We start from the raw sequence: 26,579 nt of genomic DNA, 5'->3' as shown, positions 1-26,579 counted from the left end.
AATACCATGTTAAGACTTTTTGTTTATCTGGACATATTCTATCATGTGTATGTCTGCTTGAACAAGTGAATTTCTGTATTATCCTATTTATCTTAGCTCTTAAAAAATCCTAATCCACAGGGCACAATGTTTTTTCATTAAAGGGACTGAATACTTTTATGTTTATTAGCTGTCTCTGTTTCTTTTATAAATTATCTGTGTATTTTGTCTTTTATGCATTTATATATGCTTTTTACACATTAAGCATATTAATCCTTCACATTTATGTTTGTTAAAAACATTTTCCTTAGTTTTCTTGTCTTTTAATTTTATGATATTTTGGACACAAAAATATTTTACACTTTTATGAATTAAAATAATCAATTTTTTGAAATTTAGTAATTCTATATATTTTGGTTAATTAATTTTTAATTGAGGTAATATTTGGATACCCCCATCAGGTATCACTGGCATAGTGTACCCATTTTCAAATAACACCTAGTCCACCACTGTAGTCCATGGTGCTTTCTTCACTCCTTGTGCCTACCTCTCCCCTACCCCTCCCTATTCTGGATGCTTCAGTTCTGTGGTCAGCTTTCAAAGGTCAGTTTTTAAGTTTGTCTTTATCTTGTTCTCAATTTAGTTACTCTATATTCTGCAAATACTGGATGGTGTCACTGATATGAGAGCTACTTTCTATTCCCTATATTATCTGGTTTTCTAGTATCCCATTAAAGCTATTATAGAAGACTTTCAGCTTCTAAAACATAAAAGCCTTCCAATTAAATGTTATAACCTAAATGTATTCAACCTAATTTTCATGAATATTTTAAGTTTCATTGTTTCCTGTTCGTAGTTTAAGCTATTTGGGGTTACATCTGAATCCTTAGTGTTTAAGCTATTTGGGATTGTGTTTTATCTGTGCAGAGAAAGTTGCTTGCACAGGTTTAAATTATATTTTCTGTATATCTAATATAACAAACTCTAAAAGTTTATGCCACATTCAACTTAACATTTGTTAGCTGGAGGCCTCCCTGGTGGCACAAGAGGTTAAGTCTCAGCAGTATGAAGCAATCATTAGCCACTGCAGCACAAGTCCTGTCCCCAGCCAGCGTCCCCTCAGCAGTGTATTTCAGTCATTCTGCCTGTTCTGCTCCCCACTTTGTCTCTGGTGAATCCTCTCACCCTCCACCCCCTGCACCTCTGGCCTACACCCCAGCTCTTGTATGCTTAAACAAATGAAATAAATCTTAAAAAAAACACCAAAAACAACATATGTTAGTTGGAACTCTTAAATTTAATATTTTCATTGCTTTTTAATGGTGTCCTATTTGCCTATCAATTTCATTCCGAAAGAATTGTCATCAAGGAAAAATATAGTCATTTTTTTCTGTAAATGTTATTAAATTAAAAAATATGAGTTTGTCCTTGAGATTTTTAATACACATTACAAAATCTTGTATCAATAGTAGATACCTAAAAACATCTGTTCTTTATTTCATCAAAATCATGTCTCCTTTATAAGTTTTTATTTTCTTCCACAAGATCAAGATTCCAGTAAGACTACCAAAATATTTTTAATGAGAGGCAAGATTTGGATATTCTCAAGGGGGAGATGTAAAACAGTTTTCGCTATTAAAAGATAATATCAAAGAGAGCACAAGTGCATAACCTGAAAAATGGATCAATTAGGAATCTATTGTATCCTTGGGAGCAAGAACACTTCAATTAAAAAATTGAGACCATGGCTATTAATATTACTAAATGAAGATAGCAATAGCTGAGATACATTTTCATTTACTATTGCAATACTCAAGGGCCAACTGCAACTATCATATAAGGTTAAAGTGTTCATTTCCTCATGACCGCATGAATTTTCTGAAAGTGGGTTTGGACACAAAAGACAAAAGATCTTTATCGTTTTGAAGAATTTTCTTGATTTTTTTGGAAATCTGACCTCCCTCCTGTATTACACAGAGTAGTTATTGACAGCTGGAGAATAATAGAGCAGTTTCTTCTAAATATTATAATCAGTATATCTATGACACATACACATGCCTATATATGTATATATGTATATGTATATATGCACTTTTTATAAGAATTTATTAGCTTAAAATGAAATATTCTGTTACTTAACATCAGAAAATTCTGTTAACTACTTTTAAGTAGCTGGATAATTTGACCATTTTTAATTACATCTAACATCACATGCCAATCCCAGACATCATTATCTCTCTCCTGGCCTTGCTGCTCTGTCCCCTGCCCCTTACAGTTTATTCTCAGCAAAAAAGTTGGAGTGATTATTTGAAAGATTTGTCCAGTAATGTCCCTCTTTGCTCAAACCAGCTGTAGTTCCCCATTTCACCTGGATTAAAAGCAAAAGTGACTTGTGGTGATCCATAGGACTTTACATAATCTGACTTCTGGTTACTTCTCTGGCTTCTTCTAAAACCACTTGCCCACATTCAGTGAGTACCAGCCAAACTGGTGTCCTTGCTCTTTAATATACCAGGCATGCTTCTATTTTAAAGTCTTTGCATTGACTTTACCTTCTTCCTTGGTGTTCTCTTTCACCAAATCTTCTCAGTGTTACTGTTTTCACCTTTACACTTGGATCTTTTCTTAAATGTTCACCTTAGAAAGGAAACCTTCCTTTATCACCCTATTTAAAATTATCATACTAGCACTTAAAATTCTGTCCCCTGTATTACCTCCTTTTTAAATTTGCCATAATATTAGGTATTTAATTCATATTTATTAAATTAATGTAGTAAAAGTTAATTTATCTCAATGACTCTTGAAACTGGTGCTTGGTATAGAGGAGAAGGCTAACTAGGAGATAAGTTATAGGGCAGATAATTCTTTCCATAGATCTCATTTCTACATAGCAAGAAAAGCTCCTTTATTTTGCTCCATTAGCATCATTTTAACCAAATTCATTTATAAATAATGAATGTTTTGTTGTGCATCTTATTCTAGATAATGCATACATGGTATTTGTAAAATATTTATTTGTGAGGAAATTTATTGAATTCATTGAGGTGGGTGTGAAATAACTGATAAAAGGTATAAATCCATACTTACCTGGCAGGGGAGATACCATGATCACGAAGGTAGTTTTCCCAGGGCGAGGCTTATCCATTGCACTCCGGATGTGCTGATCCCTGCAATTTCCCCAAATGTGGGAAACTTGACTGCATAATTTGTGGTAGTGGGGGACTGCGTTTGCACTCTCCACCCCCAAAAGGTATAAATCCATACATTGCGGTGGTTTTACTTATTTATTTGGCCATGGGTCAAGATTACTGAACTGCATTTCAATATACTTGAATCAGACATCCTTCCATCCATTGCATATAAGCTCTGTAGAAATGCTAATGTAAAGATTCAATACTTACAGCTTTGTGTAGAAATGTTGAATGCAGTAGTTCCAAAGGAAAGATAAATGGACTAATAGGATATCTTATTAAATGTCTCTTGTAGCTTACCCATTGCTGTTTTTGATAGGACTGAACATCAGTATAAGGAACATTCATAAAACTGTTGAAATATTACTTTTTGAATTGATTTTTCTGAGTTGGAAGGAACTATTCCTAAAATACACATTGATCTATAATGAATTCAATCACTACATTTCCATAAAATGAATTTAAAGTTTCACAATATTTTCCTTGTGTAAAATAAATTTAAAACAAAATTAAACTAAGATTACCAATATAGAACACTGAAGATATTTATCAATCTGAATGTTGAAAATATTTTCCACTTGTAAAGATATTCATTGACATTGAAGGTGAGTGACTTTTAGTTTGTGTTACAGGATTATTAATACACCTTTATTTTTCACTGCCACATTTGGGAAGGGGATTTAGAGAACTTCAAAGCCATTGCCAAAGAGCTCCTGCAGGCTATTTTGGAATTGCTTTTTTTCCATTCCAAAATGCAATGTTGATTGCAGTATGAAGTTGTACACAATAAGAAAAATATACATAAAGCAATTTTTAAAGCAGGCAGGTGGAACAGGATCTAATTCTGTCTATGGAACTACAACTGTATGTGATCAGTTTCACTCTGTTGTCAGCAGAATATCTGGATGTCATTAGGATATAGTTGGAGCACCATGAGTTTATGCCTTAAGGGTTACCTTATCAGTAGCATTTCAATGCCTTACATTCCCTGTTCCCATTCATGTGAACAGTAGGAATTCTAGAGAAGAGTGGTTGTGTTCTTTCCGCTGTTGTCCTCTGCTGGATTGGGCCACTGTCTCCTTCTAAGTTCCTTTGTACCACTAACCATAGAGCTAATTATAGACCACTGCTTTCCTTATTGCCAGCTAGCTCCTGAATCTCCAGAAGATGCCATTTTGACCTCTGGGGTGACCTAGGAGATTACAGTCTGAAATTTTCCCCATTACTAATTAGTATTTACTGCTATTTTGTCTTGCCAGTGCTGCGAATCATCTCTGATCCACCTGGCCAAAGCATCACCTAACCCTGAAGCAGACTCTAGAAGTTTTAAAAGGTATCTGTCATATAATACCATTCCACAGCCACATCCATAAAACCAACTGGGAAGGCAAAGGGTGAGTAATATGCTGGGTTTCATTTAAAAACTTTTTACAAACTTTATCGAAAAGATACACAGAATGCTGCCTGAAGCCTGTTGACTTCCATGCTGGTTCCTGAATGCTGAGCCCTGTACCTTTATCTATACCTACTTTCTACAGGAGTGCTAGCTATCTTTATCTAAGCTGGAGTCAGTCTGGTTGGGAGGCCTGTCTTGACACCAAATTTAAAAATTCCATTTTTACCTCTCTTTTTCTTATACCTTATTAATAAGATAACAGATCTATGTAGGGGCAGGGCATAAATGTGTGGGTTTTATGAGGGGGACCACATCTGATTTTTAGGGTCTTATGGGCCTTAGCTGAATAAACTTGAGCTGTCATATCAAAGATTTTTATGAGAAAATCTGTCTGTGAAGCTTAAGTAATTATCTTTTTCTCCCCCACAACAAGAAAAATAAACAGAAACATAAACAATAGTTAAGAACAAATCTCTCCTTCCCTTGCATCAAGTTCCATGAGAGTGTGGTCTCCCAGTATTGCTGCTTATGCTCCTGGGAACAGCTCTTTCATTTCCACCATAGTTCTCTTTCCAAGAGTGCACAGGTACTTTGGCAGAAAAAGCTAATTTGGGACCTTGGTACACATTCCTTTACTTGTGCTGGGGACTCAACTGACTCTGGTCCATTCTATCAGATTTCTTTTTCACCCACAGGATCTTTCCTCCTGAGGCCTGTTTGTTCCTCTCAGTGGCTGCCTTTGGTAATTAAACCTCCCAATGACCCCATCAATCTGTTTTTTTATATGTATAAATCTAAACTGTAGACAAAGTTCAAAATCTTTCCTCCAAGGTTGGTGTGCCCCCTCTAAATCACTGTGCATTGATGGGGTGGTTAAATTTCCCTGAATTGGCTACAGAGCGCTGCTTGCATAACCTGTTCATAGACCTGTGGCTACAGTTACAGTTAATTCTACAGGGTGGGATGATGGGCTCGTATGAGTCTTAGACTTGAGTTACACTAAAAACTTTAAAGTGAAACAGAGAAGTCACATTAGTCATTGTAACATGAATATCCTATTAAGAAAGTAAGAAAGAATATGGTGAGCTTGGATCATATGAATATATTTGTGTTATTTTCCTGAAGAAGCATTGTAATGAAAGGTAAAGCAAATACATTTAAAGGATATACTTCATGTCTGTATTAGTTATTTTTCTTGGAACCCATCGAAGTACACACAGATGAGAAAATGGAACTTAGAGAACTCAAGTGACTTACTTAGTTAAATGATGTTAAAATTAGTTTCTCTTGATGGAAATTGTTCTGCAATGATTCAGTAGAAAGAAAGCAACTTTATATTTTGGGGCCCAATTAACTTTTTATCCTGAACATAAACCTCCTAATTGGGTTTCTTTGCCATATTATTGTTTAATGAGTTCTTTCACTTGCTACTGATAATTTGGCTAGAAGTTTCTTTCTTTATAATCCTTTTTCTTTCTTCATTATTTATTAAGAATTAAAGAAAGGTAACAAAAAATCCATTTCGAAGATGTCACTACTGAGATCACTAGTCAAAAATATCTGCTTGAGACAAGTCTCTAGCTCTGTAGCCCCACAGTTTCATGTTTACTTTTGTCCTGCCCCTTATTTTTCACTTTATTGGGAGGTACTAGTCTGACAGGTCTACATAAGGCAAATCCAAATTAAATTCTGTTGAATTGTCATTGGCCATATCTTTTATAATTATTTTATTTAAAAAATATTTATTTATTTATGCATATAAGATCTGATGTATAGGCCAGAGGTACGGGGGCTAAGAGGATTCACCAGAGACAGAGTGGGGAACAGAACAGGCAGATTGACCGAAATACACTGCTGAGGGGAGCAGAGGGCAAGACAGCAGAGGTCTGCCAAGCCATGCGGGTTGATCCCTAGCCGGGGTTCGAACTTGTGCTTCAGTGGCTGCAGATAGCTTCATAGGTTGCGTCTTAACCCCTTGCGCCACCAGGGATGCCCTTTATAATCATTTTAATAAAAGTAGAATATAAAGGTGTGATCGAGACAGAGTACTGCTTTACCCCTCAGTCTACATTTTCATCCTTATAGTTCTGAAGGACAATGACTCCTTCCCCCTTTTGCTCATTTATAAACATGCTGGCTGATGGCGAGCTGTGCTGATTTGTTTTCTCAAGTCCTAAGGTGTAAGTAATGGACTGGAGAAAAGAAGTAATGAGGAGTGTCCTTAAAACTGGCAAAAGAGTTCCTTTTCCTCCTCCCACTAGCTCCATCACCCTGTTCAGTTGGGCATCATTAAATGCATATTTACCTTGGGAAAGTTGCTGCTGTAATGAAAGAAATATGTGCAGGAGAGGCAGGTGGTTTTTCTTGCCATAAAAGAGTTCTAAAATAATGATATTCCATTAGCCTATAACTAAGCTATGTGTGAATGTGTAGGCTCATGTGGAGTATATAAAATCATAAAAAATATTGATGGGAGTAAGGTTGGGTGGGATATTAGAAAGTGCATTGGAACAGGTGCCAGCTTTTTCTCTGAATAGTGATATGACCTTAGAAAAATCACTTTGTTTCTCTGAGTCACTGTTTTTTTCTACTGTCAGATAAAGTAAGAAATGCTGAGCCTGGTTAGCTCACAGGACTTAATGTGTAGAACAAGTGTAGAACTTTAAATGCTATAAAATAGTTTAGAAAAATATTATTAATTACAGTCATATTTGGGTTGTCTCATCTGGAGAACTAAGATATTCTGATTGTGTAACATCCTTTATTTTAAAACAATATTTTAATCTGAACAAACATAAATTTCAGGGAATAAGTTACATGTTGTGAATTAATTGGGCATTTTGGAAGCTACATAAATTTGATCAGCTTTTTTTTTTACATGGGGTTCTGATGTCCTACACAATTGGTCAACTTACAATCATGAATGAGAAAATCTGGTGTGATAATTCAAACTGTTGTGGTCAATTACTTGACAAAATGAATGCAGTACTCTTTAGGTGTTGTAGACTGTATTAGGCAGTAAAAAAAGGCACAAAAAGGTGGAGTTTACATCTAATGAAAAAGATATTATCTCAAGGAAAGGCTGAAGTCTTTTAAAAAAAAACATTGAATTTAATGTTGAAGATATAGAAAATGAAGAGCTGAGACTAGTCAAAGAAAGTTTTTGAGGTATGCTCGTAAAATGATTGTATAGTTTATCTTTACAGTTATCTCAAATAAAGGTTACTTGACATGAGAACTTTCTAGAATGTAAGTGATTTTGAATATCCATTTGTATGTTTTTAAAATACAAAATTATCAGAAAATCTAAGTCCAAACCTTATAAATGATGAATTCCTTAGTGAAAATTTCACTCGAATTCCCACTTATTTCATTAAAGGAAGATATATGTGGGTATTTTTTTTAAGTTGTAAAAAATACTTTTGCAGTGAAACCTGAGGGTACTAAACATTCACAAGGAGTGACGCAGAGATGTGCAAGATTCCCTGGGTAAAGTTCCTTCCTTAGTGTAAGTTTTTCACTCTTAACTTCATAACTTTTGCAAGCCTAAGTAGTTATGCTGCTGTGGCAGTTTTTGCCTGAAATGAAATGATGTTTTTTTAGAAACTACCAAGGGCACCAAGGCAGTCTGTCTATCCCACAGACCTTACGAAATGTCCTTCCACAATATGAAGCAGTGAGCATGAGGACAGTAACGAGAGTGGCTGGTCTGGTGGTACTTGGTGGTTAATTTCCTTAGTATCCCATGTGTAATGTTAGCTGGGACCAAGTGCAAAGCTTCATGTTACCTTTATGTTTTCTACTTCGTAGTATACACAATGACATTAACATTGACATTTAAAGAGTTTGCTGTTATACCATACTCTAAGTGATATTTTAGATCTCTAAAATAACTATACCTGGATTTCTGATTCATAGACTTTGAAATAAAAAAAGTTTCATTTAAGTCCTAAAATTTTGGGATAATTTGTTACACAGCAATAGATAACCAATGCAGATATTAAGGAACATCTCAAATACCTCTTATTTCACTGAGCATAATCCCATCCAGTTTCATCATATTGCTGCAAATGGCATAAATTTACTTTTTTTTTTTTTAAAGATTTATTCATGCATACAAAAACCAGGGTACAGGTCAGATGTGTGGGAAGGTGAGAGGAATCACCAGAGACAAAGCGGGGAACAGAACAAGCAGACTGACTGAAATACATTGCTGAGGGGAGCAGTGGGCAAGATTGGAGAGGTCTGCCGTGCCATGTGGGTATTTCCCTGGCCAGCTGGGATCGAACCCGCACTGCAGAGGCTGTGGACAGCTTCACAGCACTGCACTCAACTGCCTGCATCACTAGGGAGGCCCGAATTTATCTTTTTTGATGCTGAATAGTATTCCATTATGTATATATACCATATCTTTTTGATACAGTCATCTATTTTGGGGCATTTAGTTTGCTTCTATATTTTAGTTATTGTAAATAGTACTGCATAAACATAGGAATGCAGGTTTCCTTTTGAATTAATGTTTTTGTGTCCTTTGGGTAGATCCCTAGGAGCGGAATTGCTGGGTCATATGGTAGCTCCATTTTTAGTAGTTTGAGTTTTCCTCCACACAGCTTTCCATAGTGGTTCGACCGATTTGCATTCCCACCAGCAGTGTAAGAGAGTTCCTTTTTCTTCACATCCATGCCAGCATAGGAGAAATACAGGGGAACCAAACAAGGGATCAGGAAAAAAAGGAAGAAAAAAACTAATAGGAAACTATAAATCAGAGACATTCCATGGGGCAGGGAGAGGGATTCAAAACAGGTTGGGAAGAGCACAGGAAACTATGGTGATGGTTCATGGGTGACTTGGTGGTGGGAATTTTACAGGGACTATACTTGAGAAGAAGAGAAATCAAACATTGTGCAAAAATGAACAGTGATGTAAAAATATATATTTTAAAGTAAGAGTATTTGCTTTTAATACTGAAAAAATTCAGGATGAATTATTATTTCAGTTTAATTTCATAAATTATGCCAAATATATGCATGTGTGCTGGACTTTACTGCTGTCACAATCCAAATCAGATGCAAGAGAATAATTTTATTTAATAATTTTTGGATATTCTCCATATAGAATGGCTAAGTCAGTATGATAAATATTCCCTTGGAAAACATCCCAGTTTTCTATCAGTTTTGAACAGTTAACGTATATTGGTTTTATAAATCGCTTTAATTCTTCAGGTACCATGCCATTTGCTTCTGCATATTATATCTTTTATTTCCTCCTGCCTCACTACCAAATACCATTGACATGCTTACTGAGATACAGAGAATGAATTCTGGAGACTTAAGTGTCTTGCCAAACTCACATAGCTAATAAGTGTTAATAGATTAAGGATCTGAACACAGGTATGACTAGTTCTAAATCCTATTAAACTCTTTGTGCTACTCAAAGACATTATGCCTGTGGGCTTTTTAAAGCCACATTAACAAAACTTTCAAAGATATAACAACATTCCTGAAGAAGAGGATGCCTGCAATATGTGCTAGTGAATTTCTCTGTAATTGACTCAAAGAAGCCTTTTTTGATTAGATGTTCAAGGTAGGCCTTTGTTTTATTCCTTCAGGCATCACACATCCTATTAGAGTTCAAGTAAATCAACACAAAGGCTGGATTCAGATGGAATCATGCTGGATCCCTTGTGTAACTAAAGTCCTCAGTTCTTGTGAGAGTAATTTAAGAGATCTACTGACAGTTTCCTTCAGTTAGACCACTGTAATGGTAAAACTCTGATTTCCCTTTCTTAGTGTGAACTAATTTTTCCCCTCCATTTGTGTTCTCCCTGCTGTGAATGAAATATTCCCTATAATAAGGTTCTGCCTCATAATGTCATGAAGACACCCATCTAGAACAGTCTTGGCCAGGAATACACAGTATGTCCAATCATGTTTGTGAAGGCTTGACCAGGAATACACAGTATGTCCAATCATGTTTGTAAAGGCTTGACCAGGAATACACAGTATGTCCAATCATGTTCGTAAAGAAAATAAAGAAGTTCTGTCCAACACAGCATGGACCAATATCTCCACTGCATACCCAGTCTTACATATTCGGAGAATGTTGTGCTTTCAAAATGTATAAAATTCCTGGATTCCCACTGTAAATAGTCATATTATGATATAACCATGTGATGTTTAACTACTGCTTTCTAAGAATTTTGAATGGTCTAGTATCTGAAATTATCACTTCCTTGTGCCATGAAAGGCATAGGTCTGCTGTAGTCAGTAGATACTATAGAAAGTACATTTCTATTATTCTGATCTTCACTGTCCTTCCTTGGGACATAGGCACATATTAGATTATCTGCTTGTAAGTTTGTTTACTGCAAGAGGTAGTATAAGTTACCTTTAAATTTGTCTGGCCTTACTGCCTGGTGCTTTTTATGGAACGTTATAAATGTTGTATTATTTCAGTCAAGATGCATCACTGGAGTGCTGCATTGTAAATGCCACATGCAAGATGAGCCTGCAGTTTGTCATTTATGGACCCTCCAATTTCAGAGTTTCTACAGATGGTGTGATTGAATGCTAGTAATTTGAAAATTATGGTTATAGCGCCATAATATTAATCATAAGGAGATCTTTATATTCAAACATAACTAGAAAATTGAACTCAGATAAACCAGCTAGACTGAGTCTACCTTCTTCCTCCATTCTTTGATGTTTTCTAAAGCTTGCAGATCCTTTCTTATAAAATTAGCTTTCTATTCTTGCATTTGCCTACAGATAACCACTTTAGAATGTCTTTTATTAAAGTCACTACATGCTGATGTCTCGTGGGGGAGATTCAAGTTCTAAAAGATAAGAGAACTCTATAATTTGGGTGAGGAGTTAAAATAATCTAAGTAGGTATGTGTGCATATTTTTTTTAAATCATGTAATTTTCTTTTTTTTTAAGATTTATTTATTTATGCATACAAGAGCTGGTGTACAGGCCAGAGATTCGGGGGTTGAAAGGATTCACCAGAGACAGAGTGGGGAACAGAACAGGCAGATGACCGAAGTACACTGCTGAGGGGAGCAGCGGGCAAGACAGGAGAGGTCTGCTGCAGCATGTGGGTTGCTCCCTGGCCAGCCGGGAATCGAACTTGTGCTGCAGAGGCTGCGTTTTGCTTCATAGTGTGGTGCTTAACCCCTTGGGCCACCAGGGAGGCTCTGTTTTGAATATTTTTATTTTGGTCTGATGTTACTAAATAGATTTAGTTCTTTAAGGGTGATTTCAGAAATATCAATATGAGTTTATCACCTTTAAAATATTTTCTAAATAGGCTTACAAGAGGTGTCACTTTAAAAAAAAACATCATTAATCATGTGGAACAACGTATTTGCACTTAGGCTTTGGACTCTCATACTGTCCTTTACTCAAAAAAGTACCAGAATTCTTGTGACAGGAAATTTAGGATGATCAAGGACCTTCCTGTTGTTTCCAGAGAGAAACAATATTTTTAGAAAAGGTGTGGGGATATTATTAAAAAGAAAGAGCCAGGTTAGAGGAGCTTCCACAGGTAAAGTTGTTACATTATAAGCACCATAAAGGAAACAATTTCTCAAAGCTATTATTCCCTAATATTTAATATAGGCAAAAATATGAGATATTTTAAAAGGAAGATAGCCATAAATTTCCAGTAAGTTCACATGAAAAAAGATTTATATCAAAAGATAGAGTTGTAATTATTACATTTATTTTTTCCAAATACTTAAAATTAGCACCTTCTTGCAAAATGCCATAGCTTTCCATTGCACCTCTTTATTAAAAAGAAAAAAAAAGGACTGTCTCACATAAAAGATCACCCAGAGGGCCTCCCTGGTGGCGCAGCGGTTGAGCGCTGGGTTGCGAAGCTGCCCACAGCCTCTGCAACGCTGGTTCGATCCCCGGCTGCTCCTCGGCCACCAGAGGAGGGTCCCACATGGCACGCAGACCTCTCCTGCCGCCCGCTGCTCCCCTCAGCAGTGTACATAGTCAGTCTGCCTGCTCTGCTCTCCCCTCTGGCTCTGGTGAATTCTCTCACCCTCCCGCGCTTCTGACTATACCCAGTGCTTGTATAAACAAATAAATGAACAAATAAATGAACAAATAAATAAATAAATAAATATACGTGCCTCTTTAAAAAAAAGATCACCCAGAGGTGTGGTGAGCTCCAACACCATGTTGCCAAGGACACATAACATCTGGTCAAACACAGGTGGCTTCGCTATCTGCTGGTTCTTCATTACTCCCAGTGATCATGAGAAAATTCCCAGCAGGAAGTGCAAGGAGTCAATCTTCTCAGCTATGCTTCCCTTTAGTTTGCTCCCAGCAGACTTAACTTGAACCCTGTGCTTGTTCTGTCTGCCAGAAGCCCCAAGGTGGCTGCCTTAGCTCAATGGACATAGATTCGCTGGAAAACACCCTTAAATCTCAAGTTGTAGATTCCTGGAATTATTCCTGGAATAAATTTCCCATCAAAATCAGATTATTTTAGATAGGAAGATGAGAGTAGTACCTAGCTGGCAGGCTACGCCAAACTATAAAGTACCGTAATCCAGGTATTCTATACAGAAGATTTGGAAGGTCAAAATGAGCGATATTAAGCTGTGATAGAGATTAAAGAATACACTTGTAAAATTTATTGTCAAAAGCACAGAAATAATTATGGAAGACAAAAGCCTACGAACATCTGCGAGGTGGATGAAAAACATAGGCTTGGAAAAACCAGTTGCAAGGGCACTAACCCTTTGATGCCAGTTTTACTCAAATTATTCTAAAATGTCCCAGGTTTCTATGCCCAGTTACATATAGCTGTCTGATTGGTAACCCAAATTTTTAATTGGATCCTGTTCTTCAATTTCTACTGAGAAGAACTGGCTGAAGAATCTTCTGAGAAGAATAATATCAAGTTCAATTGATACTATTAATTTCATTCTCTGTGAGTATTAAATGACTTTATAATCCCAGTGAAAGTATGAAAGTAAAGATAGAGATGATGAATCAAATTAGTTTTATTCAATTGTAATTTGTATTAATAATTTTTGTAAACAGTTTATAATGTGTGATTTTTTATGCTTCTTAAGGTGTCTTTAATCCCTAGGAAAACCATGATTTAGATTGCATGTGTTTTAATAACTGAGTAAAATTATGATTAATGTTTAAATTATTTAATGGAATTTAATCAGCTAAATATGATAATGGTTACAAATGCTTCAGGAGCACAGAGTTGTCAGATTTGTAAGATAATGAAAAAAAGTATAAATGAATAGATTTATAAATAAAATAGTGAGAGATTTATAAATTGAGCTTCAAGGACTTAAAATATTATATTTATAATTTTTTAGAAACTTAGCCTACTGGTTATAAGATGATTTTACACATACACTTCTTTCACATATAACTTAGGGTCATCTTTGGCATGCTCTAAGAAGGAATATGATTTGGGGAAGGTGAGGAATATATGTCTATTCTTGTTCACACACACACACACACATATACACACATATATATATGAAAACATATATATAAACTCATATATATATATAATATCTATATAACTTAGAACTTATCACCTGACATGATGAGGAATCTAACTATAACTTCTTGGTGGTATAGGTTATGGAAATTGAATGATAGGATAAGGCCCATGAGTGAGATAAATATTTGAAACAGCTCTCCTTCCCTCTTTACTGTATATGTAGTGGTAGGAAAAGAAGGGTTGGGAAAAACCTGGAGACTATTTTGCAAAAATGAGCTTATAAAATTATGGTGTCTTCTTTTATTCAGCCTTAGGCCATGGTTGTGTTTGAGTTCACAGTGTTGATAGATAATGTGTGGTCAAAAAATTCATGAAGGGGACCTCCCTGGTGGCACAGGGGTTAAATTCTCAGTGCTATTAAGCTGTATTGCCAGCCACTGCGGCCTCAGTTCAATCCCAAGCCAGGGAGCTGACCCACATGCACAGCAGACATCTGTTTCGCCTGCTGCTCTCCTCAGCAGTGTATTTCAGTAGATCTGCCTGTTCCTCTCCCCACTATGTCTCTGGTGAATCCTCTCACCCCACCCCCACACCTCTGGCCTACAGCCAGTTCTTGTATGCATAAATAAATAAAAATAAGTCTTTTTTAAAAAAGAAGGAACTGAAGAAGTATCTGTGTGTCACATGACCTCTCTTTCCTTAAAAATTCCCCTGAATCCTAAAAAGCCCCTAGTTTGATGGATGAGAAGGGTGTGCTGCAATGCTGAGATCTGATCCCAGCTCCTGATGACTTAGCTGTATACTTTTTTTTTTAAAGATTTATTTATTTATATAAGCAATGGGCACAGTCAGAAGTACGGGAGGGTGAGAGAATTCACCAGAGCCAGAGCAGGGAATAGAACAGGCAGACTGACGAAATACACTGCTGAGGGGAGCAGCGGGCAGCAGGAGAGGTCTGTGTGCCATGTGGGACCTTTGCCAGGGGCCGGGATTAAACCAGCCCTTCAGAGGCTGCGGGCAGCTTCGTAGCCCAGCGCTCAACTGCTGCGCCACCAGGGGAGGCCCTGACTTAGCTCCTTTACTCTAAGCTCCTATGTTCACAACAGGTCATTGCTTCTTTTTGTGGCATTTAAAACTTAAAACATCTAGGAATAGAATTCAAAAGAACACCTGTACACCTATGTTTATAGCAGCACTATTTACAATAGGTAAAACCTGGAAACAACCCAAATGTCCAAAAATAGATGACTGGATCAAGAAGATGTGGTATATATACACCATGGAATATTATTCAGCAATCAAAAAAGATAAACTCATGCCATTTGCAGCAATGTGGATAGAGCTAGAAGGAATTATGCTCAGTGAAATAAGCCAGAAGGAAAAAGAAAAATATCGGATGGTTTCATTTATAACAGGAATATAGGGGAACCAAATACGACATCAGTGGAAAAAAAATAATAACAGTACAAAACACAACAAAGCAAAAACAGGCAATTACAAACCAGAGACATCCTGCAGGGGAGGAGGAGGGAGAGGGATCAGAGAGAGGAGCACAGGGGATTGAGGTGATGGTGCACGGGTGCCTTGGGGAAGGAAATTCTATGGGGACTCAATCTGAGAAGGTGGGGGGAAGCAAATATTGTCCAAAAAAATGTAAAACATGATAAATGTTAAAATAAAAAATATAAATAAAAAATAAATAAAACCTAAAACATCTGAGGCATCCAGGAGAGGGGGTAGATTGGCAGGGAGGAGAACACAAAGCGGGAGGAGAGCTCCTGGCCTCTGGTGGGTGAATGTGGGCTCTTTGGAGGTGGGTATACTATGGTGCCCACGCCTGACGGGAGTAAGCCAATGCTGTGAAAAAACAAACAAGGATGGGAACTGATGATGTGTTGTTAAAATAAAAAAGAGAGAGCGAGATTAGGATGCAGACATGCAGAGGCACAGAGGAAAGATAACGGGAGGCATAGGGAGAAGGCTGCCGTCTCCCAGCCAAGGAGGGAGGCCTCAGATGAATCCCACCCTGCCCACACCTTGCTCTCGGTTGACCAGCCTCAAAAACTGTGAGAAGTAAGTTCTGTTGTTTAAGCCCCTGTCTGAGGAACTTGGCTGTGACCTAGCAAACCAGCATGCTGGGCTTCACCAAGGTGACTGCTGAGATATGAGTGAAGTTCCATGTGGTGTTCTTTTTTTTTTTTTAGATTTATTTATTTCTGCATACAAGAACTGGTGCACAGGCCAGAAATGTGGGGAGTGAGAGGATTCACCAGAGACAGAGAGGGGAACAGAACAGGTGGATCTACTGAAATACACTGCTGAGGGGAGCAGCAGGCGAAACAGGAGCTGCGCCATGTGGGTCACCTCCCTGGCTGGGGATTGAACTTGAGCTGCAGTGGCTGCGGATGGCTTCATAGTGCTGCATCTTAACCCTTTGTGCCACCAGGGAGGCCCCCCATGTGGTGTTCTTAACAGATTCTTTGTATTGGTTTTGGTCTGAAATAGGCCTTTCTTTTGCGGGGTATTCAAAATACTTAAAAAAAATCAGTTTCTCTGTCAAAAAATAAATAAAACTGTAGCAGAGGCTACTGGGGAAAAGATTATCAAGAATTCTGCAAGTCAATCAAATACCTTGTTTTTGAGTGAGAAAGTGATGGAGAATATATTGTAATGCTGGATAGATGTTTGAAGGTTCTGTTCTGTTCTTTAAACAGACAAAGCAACTCATATGAACTTAGAATGGAGCTACATCCCAAGTAGTACTTAGGATGGTTCTATAGAGTTCAAGAAAGTTTTATACTGCCTCTGTCCTTTTAGTTTTAATGGGATACCTCTTAATTGGCTCTAAATGTAAATTATACTGCTAATCACATTAATGTGAGTTGTTTAAGTTTTCGCCAAAACAGTTGACTTTGTTGATTTTTGCTGTAACAACATCCTCATTATCTGAGGAAACTTCTTAAACAGCAAATGCTAATTCAGTGAGTTTGGGGGTCTGTATTTCTAATTGCTTAGGTGGTGCTCTAATATACAGTATCCAAAATGTGGTAAATTAGAACTTGGATGAAGTCAGAAAGGGCAGGATTAGATATTACCTGGTGAGTCAATCACCATAGCAGGAGACTCCAGGTAGGGGCAGGACTCATACAAAAGTGGGCAAAAATTGGGATGGCAGCTGATGCAGAACTTGAAATCTAGTCTCCATAATTGAGTGAGCAAATGTAAGTTAGGTAAGACACTGGAATCATTGCTGGTTTCTAGAAAAGAAGAGAACTAGAAAAGTTTGGTTAACACAATTTAGACCTAACTATGGGAATGAAGTAGGAGCCTAATGTCATCTTCTAGAACTCTAACTTTGTAAGTATAGTTTCTAAAGTCCTTCTCCAAATTCAAAAATTTAAGACCAGTCATTTTTGAGCCATTCCTGATAAATGCAGAGAATATATCTTTATCTATTATTTATCTTTCTATGTATCCATCTATCCATCTGTCCATTCATCATTTATCAGGAATTTTACACATGCTATTTTCTTTAGTGAGAATGTTCTTTCCTTCACTTTAAAAATAGCAGCCTTCTTTATTATTTAGTTCTCAGTCTAAATGACATATTCACTGAGGTTTTTTATCATTCTCTATCTATAGGTTTCCCTGTTGTTATTTTTAACAATGTCCTGTTACTCTTCCTCTCAGTCCTTTGCTCCTTTATGAGTTCCATATTATTTAATCAATAAATATTTATTACACTTCTACCAGCTATCAGGACTGTTCTTAGTGCTAGAAATACAGCAATGAAACAAACAGGAAAATGTTTGTTTTTAATTCTAGTGATTGTTGTCTTCATAGCTTTAATTAAAGTTTACACTCATTTCTTTTGATTGTGTAATTATTAACACATTAGGCTATTAGCTTTGTGAGTCTGAAGGACATTCGTGTCTTAGTCAATGGTATAACTACAATATTTGTTGAATAATTTAATGAATTAAAGTCAAATAACAGTGAGCAATGGGCCAAAAAAATGTCGATGGAAGACAGAAGATCACACAAAGTATGCTAAAGAAAGAATGGCAAGAGGTAATTCAGTGTATAATACTATGTTAAGAAGCAAACCTTGTAAGCTATAGTGAGAAATGTAGACTTTAAGGTCATGGAGAGTGACTGAGGACTTCTAAATGTGGATACTCTAAGTCAGACACATATTTTAGAAGATTGTTGAATACATGGTGAAACAACGATTGGACAGAATCAGAAGTATAGGCAAGACTGAAGGTTATTGCAAACATCTGGGCCAAATCAATAAAAAAAACCGTTAGAACTAATAAGTGAGTTCTTGCTTAATTACATGATACAAAATCAATATGAATAATTAAACATATTTATACACATTGGCAATGAACAATTCATAATAAAATTAAAAAAATCCATTTACAACAGCATCAAAATAGATACAATTTAAAAAACGTATAAAACTAATACCCTGAAAACAGTAAAATATTGTTAAAGTAAGTTAAAGAAGGCATCTAATATTTATAAACTGGAAGACTTTATATTGTTAAGATGTTAATACCCCCAAATTAATTTATAGGAACCTATTCCCTATTAACATTTGAGCTGATTTTATGGAAATTGGTAAGCTAGTACTAATGTTCATGTGAAAATTCAAGGGACCCAGAATAGAATAGTCAAAACAATCATCTTTTTTTAAAGAACAGATTTTCAGGACTCACATTTTCTGATTTCAAAATCTAATATAAAGCATTTAAAATTATATTTACAAAGTTTTAAGGTAGATATTTAGGTCATATTATTAATATGTATTAATATGCATTTTCAGTATATGAAATATATTAAATAGATGTGTTGAACTACTTTTCAAGGATTGTCCCTTTTTGTTAGATTTTTTTGAAAAAGCAATTAAATTTACTCATAAAAATACTAATTATCTTGAGTATGCCATTGCATACTTTTAATAATGAAGTGGAGTTCATTATTTGGTAATATATTGGGGGGGAACATTTGTGTCTTTTTTTTATAATTGCAGCTTAAATTGTTAATTTTGCTTTAAGCTATTAGTAAGCTAGGATAGGCAGCAATTATATTTTCCTTTATCAAAGAATATTTGAATGTTTATAGTCAATTGTCATGAAAACTTAGGCAGGTAGAATAATAAACCTTGACCTCATCAAACTATATTATTTTAATTACTTTTGAGATCAAAAGAAAATTTCCAACAGATTCCTATCCAGTGAGTAACATTTTATCTTATTTGTGAAATGTGCTGAACTGAATCTGGAGGTATATTGGCAAGATCCTGAACTTGTATATCGATGTTCATCCTGAGAACTTGTTTTCTTTTCAGGTAGGCTAATGATGCTATCATTGAAAAAAATATGCAAAAGTTGTCCAGGGAACATGAAAACTTTCATTTTCAAAGAGATAAATATTTTAACCTGAATTTATTATTATATAACAGTTATAGCAGAATACAGAAAGAAAAATGTAAATCCTTTCCTAGCAGCCATTATAATAGTTATCACTATTGGGAAAAATTATTTTCTGACCATAAGACTTATTTGGGTGAAACAATCACACAATTATGTAATAGACCCTTTATTCAGATAATATGCTATTATTTTGTACTCTCTCTGAATATGCCACCTGGTGCTTGGTCTTCATATGCAAAGTAACAATTTCGATATTTCAGTTCTAAGAAAATGATGAAATATTCAAGTATTACTACAACATTTGAATACAAATCTGTTCTTTAGACTGCTACCTTCCAGAATAAAAAAATCTACCACTTAAAATGTGAAGATGAAATGAAAAAATAATGTTAAATAATATGTAACCTTAAATCTGCTGTAGGTCTGTGTGTGCCTAAAAAATGCAGACATAAACATTTTAGAAATATTTAGTTCTTAGAAATATTTTTTAGGATGTATATCAGTTTTATCTACACAAAATATTTGTATAATTGCTAAAGAAACAGTGTACAGTATATCGCAAAGGGTTTTTTTGTGAAAAGGAGGTGCCTTCGCTTTCCAGTTTTACTTCCATGCGTAAAATGAAGATGATACAAGTTTCCTAATGGCAAATTTTTCTATGTGATCCAGACCGTTGTAAATTGGTTTTTCTCTGTTGATATTTGAATGACTTGCTTATTTATCTGATAACTGTACCAGAGTATTTTAAGGTGCACACACTGGTTTTGAAAATATACTGATTGTTTTATATTTCCAACTGGGTTTTTTGAGTTAACAGTACTAAAAATCTCATTTCCTAAACAGAGATTCAAGGGAGAATCTACTTGTTTGTCAAGCTTTTAATAATTATAACTGATGGGCTCTTGAATCAACTGTTTCAATCTGAAAAATATGGGAAGGTAAGAAGATTAATTTTTACAAATAAGATAATACGCAGGCAGGCAGAACTTGATTGGAGATAAAGGTCAGTAGCCATCTGTTCCTCAGTCTTATTTAGAAGAGCAGAAGGTGTGGTATGCCTTGCCCAAGCTGTTTTCACATGCATGATAACAAAAAATGTGAAGTCATTTGGAAGGTGAATTTTTTGAAATTTCACCTTGAAATAAATTGCTTCCTAAGACAAATAAAATTATATGTTGAGATTTTGCTAAGTATTTTTCTACATTATTGGAAAAGTTACACAGCAACCTGGCCTAGACTCATGTTCCCTAGACTTAGTCTTGTGAAACAAATTACAGCAAACCCAAATATTAGAGGGTTAGACCTTTGTACATGAAATATCATAGAGTTACCAGTGATTGACTAGTTTCTCACAAGAAATTTCATCTACCTGTTCTTGAAATGTGTTAATCTTTTATTATTATTTTATCATCACCACTACTATTATCATCCTCATCATTATTGCTGTTATTGCTACTTTGACTACTCTAACTATTTCCATGCATCTTTCTGGAATTTTTTTGAAGGATGCATGTGTGTAATACTTCTGAGTTCTGATGTAAACAGATTACTTTAGAATCATTAGGTTCTAGGTGGGTATGTGCGCAAAGGTAATAAAACATGTAGACATGACAATTCTTTTTAGCTGCATCAACTCTTTTTGGTATTCCCACAGCCAATCTCAATTTTCTCTTTTTGTAACAACTCAGTAAGGGGTTTTACCAGAGCAGACAAGCATGAAATTAATTTTCCATAGAAGTTTAGTGATGCTGGGAAACTTGCTGGTCAGTAATATTGGTATAAGTCCTGATGCTAGCTTGGCTGTTTCATTTTCTTCCCTTTAATTGCAATGAATTTTATCAGCATCAATTTTACAAAGTAGATAGTATGCAAAAGCTTTAAGGACAGGAATGCACCTTTTTTTTTTTTTACATTTAATCTCTTAAATTTTAGCAAGATTTATAGTAGCACAACTCTCTGCTTTCTCTTGTTAATAGCAGGATAACTTAAAGATTTGTCTTAACACTTGCTACACCTGACATATAGAATACTGGAAGGAAGAAAATGCCAGCACTGAGATACCTCTTGAGCTTCAGCAAGACTCTTGACAAGACTGTTTTTTTTTTTTTTTCAAAATTAGCAAATCATGGCTATTTCAACTCTAATTTGGATAGCTTCTTTTCCTGTGTTATTAAGCTTAAAATACCTGTGTTATCTTGGCAATCTAATATCTCCATTAGAGGTAACTGTTGCACCAAATTTCTTTGGAAATTCTATATTACCCTATTTTTATGACACAGATTTTTGATTAATAGGAGAGGTCATTCATAACTTAATGGATCTAAGAATTTTCAGTTGTTCACTCCTCTCACTTCTAGGAGGAACTTGTAAAATATTACACAATCTTAAGTATTATGCTGGGACAAGTTTACTATTTAACAGACCTATATGGGTAAAGGCTTCCAGAAGGTGGTCATCTGGACTCTTCTTGCACTACCTTGCTCTTCAGGTGACTTTTCATTACATAATGTCTTCTAATTACATCTCTTCTTGTCCTGAAAGTCTCATTATTTCTACCACTTGAACCAAGCGCATCCCCAGGATGTGGGGTTCTGCAGAGCTTTTAACTCCCTGCTGATAACATTTAAGGGGGAAACAATCTTCCCTTGGTTTCTGAGATTAATGTGTATTTTGTAAGTGGTGTTCTATATTTTCTGTAGAGTAAACATTTCATACAGTGACTTTCCTGCTGTACACTCCCTTTAAGTGTATGGAGAATATTGCTTGACTTTTTGCTGTTTAAATACATATGGGTGTGGTGAGACTGGATATGTGAGAATAGAAAGGTGAGCTTGGGGATAGGGCTATGACCAAAGGAAGATGAAATGAGAGGAGAATGCTTGCTGACCTCCATCCTCTGTGCCTAGCCTACCTAAGGCTGGAACAGATCCGTTTCTTTTAAAAAATATTTATGGAATATTTACTATGTGTGAGGCAAAATCCTAAGTTATAGGTCTGCTAAACTAGACAAGAACAAGAACAAAAGTCTGGCCTCTTAGTCTCTCAAAGAGATCGTGAACACACAAAAGTACACAGAGCCATTTAGACTAAAATTCTGAAACAGTATAAAGTTCTAATAATAGGTAACTGTTTAAAGAATGATTTAAATGTAGTAGCTGGCTAAATGCTGACAACTACCCCTGATGTAGATGTGTTATTTCCAAAATTTTATGAGGATGAAAGTTAAGTTGGTCAACCTCCCTGAACTTGTGTAGCTCTTAGCAGAGGAGCTGGGATTTGAACCAATGAAAATCTGGCTCAAGCATCAGTGTTGTTATGCTCTCAATTTCCCTCCCCTTGTGTCATGCAGAAAAGTAGCCCCTGTCTGTTCTTAAAAAAGAGACATTTATTCCTTCTGTCTGATTAAAGAATAAAATGTATTCACTATGGGGGCCCCCCTGGTGGCACAAGGGTTAAGACGCAACCTATGAAGCAATCTGCAGCCACTGCAGTGTGAGTTTGATTCCTGGCCAGCCAGGGAGCAACCCACATGGCGCAGCAGACCTCTCCTGACTCGCCCGCTGCTCCCCTCGGCAGTGTATTTCATCAGTCTGCCTGTTCTGTTCCCCACTCTGTCTCTGGTGGATCCTCTTATCCCCAGACCTCTGGCCTATACCCCAGCTCCTGTATGTATAAATCAATAAAAAAAAAACTTAAAAAAATGGATTTGCTATGGAGTGAGCAGAGTAAATAGGATAGCATAGGTGGGTTGATGGTACAAAAGAAAAATAGAAAGTTTGGATTTTTTATATCACAAACTTTAACGATGGGAAGAAGCTGGAGATGAAGTTGGAGAGGAAGCCAGTGTTGAATTCTGAAGGATCTAGTAAGCAATGTGAGAAAATGGGATTGTGGATAATGGAGAGACAGACTATCATTTTGGGCTCAGACCTAGAAAACAAAAAACTTAAAGTAGTTATCCCAGGAGGAATTTAATCTGGGAACTGACCATACTGATTATGGAGGAGTTGAAAGTCCAACAAGGGATAATGAGTAAACCCAGATGAATCCCGTAGGTTGACAACACAAGGGCAGGCAGTGATATTACTAGATCCTATGATGCAGAATTTCCTGGTGGGAGATGGACCTGTTTCACTCTGACCTGTCAGGAAGGGAAAGAAGTTATTGCCAGAGATGTTAATGAGTTACGAAGGCAGAGCTGAAGGGGAAAAACAGCCCTTCACTATCTGGTCAGTGTCTCCCCAAGGAAAAACAGCAGACACCTGGTACCTTCTAAAGGGGTAGACTTCACCCCCTAGCTTACAGATGAAGCAGAGGAGAGAAGGAAGGGAATCAAGGGGGACAAATGACAACAAGATAAGAAGGGTTTTACGGTGGGATTGCAACACACTAGACATGCAAATGTGTGTCAGAATAGAGACTTGTGGAGTCTTGGAGGTCACTTGAAATGCTTTTTGCATTTGGTAGGACTTAATAAGGACTCCAATTGAATTAGGGTCATGAGGAATGGTTCAGATACTCTCCTCGTGACTTCACTGTAAGGATAGAATTTATAAACAAGACACAAAAATGACTGACTGTAAATGGAAAGATGATAAATATAATAATTACATTAAAATTGAGCATCCCATCTATCAAAAGACAGTGTGAAAAACTGCAAATGGAATTTACAATCTGGGAGATGTTTGTGGCACATATAAACAATGAATCATTATTTTCTATAAATCAATAAAAAATGAAAATCAGCCAAATAAAAAATGGACAAAAGGCATAAATTTGCATTTCACAGAAAGGAAAGTTCAGATGGCTAATAAGCATAAAAGTGATGTTTAGTATCACTAAGAAGGAAGATGCAAATTTAAGCCACACTGTGATATAATCCTCACTAACAAGAGTGGCAAAATATGAAAAGTCTGATGATACCAAGTGCAATGACGATACTGAGAAATGGAAACTCTTGCTCACAGGACCATGGGCGTAACCACTTGGGAAGCGTGTGGTATTCTCTTGAACATGCTCCAAAGATATTCCTGCATATGTGCAATTATCTATCTGTAAAACGGTCACCATTGTTTGTAATAGTAAAATGAAAATAGAACAACAAAATAATCAGAAACTACTTAAAAACTTATTCTTAGGTGAATAAACATATTGCATCATATTCATACAATGTAATTATATAAGATAGGGTAAATGAGTGAACTCTAGTTCACCTATAAATGGATGTTCTTGAAAATATAAAGTCGAGTAAATGCTTTGAACATGGAAGTACATATTCAATATGTTACCACTTATAGCACCCAAAATATATAAAACTTACCAATATAGTGTACATGTATGTATATATTCATGAAAATGTAACTGTGACAAAAAAGTTATGTTCAAAACTTTTGTGAAGAGACATAGGTGGGATTTGATAATTTTCTTTTTCTTAAGCTCTATGGTGAGAAAATGTTTGTTATATCTTTTTGTATTGATAGTAACATTTATAACAAAAGCAAGGTTAAAAAATATAGAAGGGTTAAAGAACAAGCTACAATAGAATCAGCAATGACAACTAGGAATGAGAACTGTATTTCCCATTCTCTGTAATATAAACTCCCCAATTAAAATTTAAGCTTTTTTTTTAAAAAAAAGATTTATTTATTGCATAGAAGAACTGGGGTATAGGCCAAAGGTGTGAGGATTTACTAGAGACAGAGTGGGGAACAGAACAGGTGCATCGACAGAAATACACTGTTAAGGGGAACAGCAGGCGAGGTCTGCTGCACCATATGGGTAGCTCCCTGGCTGGGGATCGAATTCATGCTGCACTGGCTGCAGACAGCTTAATAGGTTGCGTCCCAACCCCTTGCACCACCAGGGAGGCCCTAACTTATCAGTTTCTTGAGGAGAGAAGTATTACAGCTTCTGTTGTTTGTATCTAGTGTTGACAGAGCTCTAGATTAAAGTCTGGATTAAAATGATGGTGATGGTGGAGGAAAATTATTTCCTCTTGCACCTGCCTCCTTTACCATTTTGTAATTGGGGGGAAAGTCCCCTAGTGAACAGGAAAAACATAGGTGAATTGAGCTGCATGCCATTCTGACTTTGTCATTAATCATATGGCTTCTTTGGGTAACCAGTTTCCTTAGTACTGAATGAAGAGGTTAGACCCTAACTCCCCTTTGAGATTTACCATTTTAAGTTCAGTGTCACTGTAGAGATGGATTCATCACCTGCAGACCTTTTCACTTAAATGCATATAAATAGTTGTTTCTGTGCCTAAAGTCCCTGGTCACAACAGTCTTTTTTTTTGCATAGCTGATAGCAGTGAGTTTTTATTCTAAGTGAAACATCCTATTTCTGATTGCTGTACATCAAAATGATGGGTCTGCTGTAATTTCTCTGCTGTCAACCTGAGTGTTTTTAGGCCTTTACATGTCCTTGAGGTGCTTCATCTACCTTCTTGACAATATATGCAGAAAATAGAGAAAATCTGATCATTGCTTAAGTGTCAAGGGCACCTAGATTTGCTGGCATTTAAGTATTGACTTCTAAACATCATCAGTTGGAAAATTTATCAGTGCAATTTATTAAAATTTTGCAGAAATAATCTGCAAATTCAGTTTGTTTTTTGCCTCTTTCATGCAAAAAAGTAGAATGATCCAATAACTATGGTTTTATGAATTTATATTTGTATTCATTTCTAAATAATATCTGCAATTTTCATTTGTACCTACTTAGGGGCATGAGTATGAATTTGTAATAGCTACCACTGGCATGAGGTAAACTTACCTTTGCAAATATTTGTTTCTTCTTTCAACATATTCTAGGTTAATCATGAAGTGTATTGTCTTATTTTTTTTAAGATTTATTTATCTACGTACAAGAGCTGTGGTACAAGCCAGAGATGTGGGGGGAGGTGAGACGATTCACCAGAGACACAGTGGGGAGCAGAACATGCAGATCCACTGAAATACACTGCTGAGGGGAGCAGCGGGTGAGACAGGAGAGGTCTGCTGCACCATGTGGGTGAGTTCCCTGTCCTGGGATTGAATTCGAGCTGCAGTGGCCATGGATAGCTTCATAGTGCTGTGTCTTAA

The 26,579-nt window shown here is 36.2% G+C and overlaps 1 protein-coding gene and 1 non-coding gene across 5 annotated transcripts in view; both read left to right on the top strand.

Moving 5' to 3' along the window:
* ZNF385D (zinc finger protein 385D) overlaps positions 1–26,579 on the top strand; it is an 860,299-nt gene that overhangs the window by 133,511 nt on the left and 700,209 nt on the right. For 3 of the 4 annotated variants that reach the window (XM_054691913.1, XM_054691926.1, XM_054691922.1), the window contains exon 2: positions 4,430–4,564. The gene's annotated coding sequence lies outside the window, so the exon portion shown is untranslated. Of the gene's footprint in view, positions 1–4,429; positions 4,565–26,579 lie in introns of those variants that run through there. The other variant, XM_054691947.1, reaches the window with a different exon arrangement.
* On the top strand, positions 3,059–3,222 carry LOC119237727 (U1 spliceosomal RNA). Its single transcript, XR_005123378.1, has one exon. It is a non-coding gene; the product is annotated as a U1 spliceosomal RNA (small nuclear RNA).

This window comes from Talpa occidentalis, unplaced genomic scaffold (genome assembly GCF_014898055.3).
Source record: "Talpa occidentalis isolate TD23 unplaced genomic scaffold, MPIMG_talOcc4v2.1 talOcc4.10, whole genome shotgun sequence".
NCBI classification, from domain to species: domain Eukaryota; kingdom Metazoa; phylum Chordata; class Mammalia; order Eulipotyphla; family Talpidae; genus Talpa; species Talpa occidentalis.
This window is presented reverse-complemented; position numbering and strand designations above follow the sequence as displayed.